We start from the raw sequence: 3,009 nt of genomic DNA, 5'->3' as shown, positions 1-3,009 counted from the left end.
TGAGGAGAGTTGGGATTTTTGTGGTGATTAAGTGTTCAATCTACTAGTCGGGAGGGGTTGCGGGTTCGAGACTCTTTGGAGTTTGGTGAGATGCGCACTGCTGATGATTCCCAATAAGGATGAAACAGCTGTACATTTCTTCTCGGCTTTTCAACATAGATTGGCTTCACTTACAGGACGAAATCACCACAAAAATCCCAAATCTCCTCACACTACCAGTTAGGTGCAATCCTAAATTAGCTATGCAGGCCAAGTACGTTGCATTTTGGCATCAATCAGCCTCAGGTTGACTGAGAAGTGTAGTAAATTGGGAATCAATATTTGAAGCGACTCCCCTTTACTCATGGCGTCATCAGGGTTGATTTTCAAAAATCTCTCCAAAGCTGGAGTTAAATTAAAAACCAGCATTAGATTTTTCCTGTGACCATTAAGGCGTTCTCTCGGAGTTGTTCCCCCACAGTTTAGAAAAGATCAGCCTTCCAAAAGACAATTTATTAAAAACGGTTAGTTATTATGGCCATTCAATGTTACGACAATATTAATACTCTTGTTAAAGCCCACCAGAAGATTCATTAATCCTGATCTCATCAGACAGGTTCAGGTTTTAATGGCGTGATTTTGCACTTAAACGAAAAGGATAATGTTTGTAAATTCAACTACCCACTTGCAGGGTCAGTGGTGACAAAAGGCTTCGTAAAATACTTTGTTTACAATAGCCATCAGCTAAACATGTTGTAGGCATTTAATTTGGATGGTATTCCAGACATGGTCACTCACAGGGTTGATGAAGAGTGCTTACAGTTCATCTCCCCTTTTCCCTAGTTTTCGAACTCTAGCCGTTTCACCAAGGATTGTCTCCGCAAAAAAATGTGATAAACAAACAAAATGGCACACGGATACTTTCAAAGAATCGGTGTCAGTCATTCACACCGTCTTCTGGTAAATTTAATTGATTGTATTTTCAAGACGCTCCTGTTGGTAATCCTATCTTTTCCTATACGTTTTTTTAAAGTTCATTCCCTTGTTTCATTCAAAAACTATCAGAAAGTGTAATATAAACTATGGAGATGAGATGGCATTCTTTCTACTTGGTAACAGAGTTTTTTGTTTCTTACTTGATCTGTAGGATACACCTCAACTCAAAATTCGAGGTGCTCAAAGCAGCAAATTGTCTAGAATTCATACCCATAAAAAATTACGCCATGAGCAGGCGCCACATTCCTCCATCTGGGACGTCCCGTGATAGAATACCTAGCAAAAACAACTTTTTTCGAAAAAAAGCCTCATTAACGCGCTTCTTGATTAACTCTGGCAAAATTCAGTTCATTTGTAAAGCACCATTTTCTAATGCAATCGGATATCTCGATGACAAATAAGCCTCAGTGATCTGAAACCTGATCACAACTAATAGGTTTCTCGGCTAATTTATGCATTTATCGTTTCTTGCGCTAATCTAATTAGTCTGGTGTAGTANTAGTAACAAGTGGACTTTTCCCTACAAGGAAGAAAACGCGTTCCATGGATTAGGAACATCGCATCGCTCCCACTTACCAGTCCAGCATTTTCATTGCTTAAGGGCGTCCAGCGCCTAAAATTGTCGATGTAGCGATGGTTTAATCAACCAAAATATCGAAATGTACTCGGTATCCCTTTGATTTATCCGATTGGAAATCCTTTCCACGACACGTGCTCATTATCTGAAAATGGAGCATAATTCTGGTGCCAGAAACATGATGCTTTTATCTGAGCACTGTGTCAAACGGGAACAATATATTGGTTGTACGGAGAATTCCCCTGGATGAAGGTCTGGTTCGCAATAAGAATTTTAGCTTCAACCATTAGGAAGATTACTTTTCCCTTCTGGAAGTGTTCTAAGGACATTTCACCCACATTTGATCGAATCTCTAAAAGCGTTTTCAACGACCAAAATCTGTTTTTACGAGACGCAAACGAAATGGTCAAAGCCTTATAGGTAATCAAAACGGAGGGGAGCAAACTCCAAATCGCCGGCAGCCTCGCAATTAGGAAATCATAATGACAGGTCCATTATGTGAAAAAAGGGTTTACTTCATTGTTAAATGAACTATTTCACATGAAAGCTACTGGAAAAAACTGCGCTAGGATGTGCTCCAGGCTGAAAAAGGTGGTTCCTAAATGCCATATTTTTGTTGTGTTTTTTTTGTTTAAATTAGGATGGTGTAGGTATCAGTCTATTCTGGATTACTCGAGGCTATCTTGTTCTCCTTTCTTGTCACCGTGTATAGCTGTAATCGAGGTTTGTTTCATCATTTATATTTTCTGTATTCTTGTACCCTACCGCTCTTCAGCTCATCATTTCTGCTAAATTACCGATCTTTTTTTCCTGTAGCGGTTGTATGAGACGAGCAACCTAGTTTTTAGGATGAAACAGGTTTGCCACATCCACCATCTTGCCTGTGATCCCAGAAAAAATTATTCAGTGACTGATAGACACGAAAAGTCAGTACAGTGTTCACACGAACCACTTTTGGTCTCCTCTATGCGACAAGGTTGGGGGTATTAGTTGACCAAGTGTTGATGTCATTGAAGCTGAGCTGTGCTTGACTGAAGGGAACTAATCCCACTTGATTATCCCATTGTAATTGCTGGTAAAAACAACCTTGGTTGGTCCGCATTAGAAAAGGCACATATTATACGCCTTCTAAATACTCGAGATTTGATCGTTTATTTGCCAAATTTATTCCGTCTAGGTCTCCAGATGTCTCAATAAAGTAAGATTCACCATATTTGCACTGTGAACTGGGTGGATTTATTAAAACTTCCTATAAATTGCGGTTTTACAAGATTTTATCTAGACTTACCCGTGCGATGCAGACTCAAACGTCTCCTCAAATGCACTTTTGAAATTTTCATCGTCGATGGTAATGATACTGTCATTTGGCTATCTGGTATGTATCAATGATTTTTGGGCACGTTGGTTGATCTATGACGAATTAACTCAATAACGGATTTCGCAACGTGTAGAGCAAA

The sequence above is a fragment of the Opisthorchis viverrini genome, assembly GCF_000715545.1.
Source record: "Opisthorchis viverrini unplaced genomic scaffold opera_v5_232, whole genome shotgun sequence".
Classification (NCBI taxonomy): domain Eukaryota; kingdom Metazoa; phylum Platyhelminthes; class Trematoda; order Opisthorchiida; family Opisthorchiidae; genus Opisthorchis; species Opisthorchis viverrini.
This window is presented reverse-complemented; position numbering follows the sequence as displayed.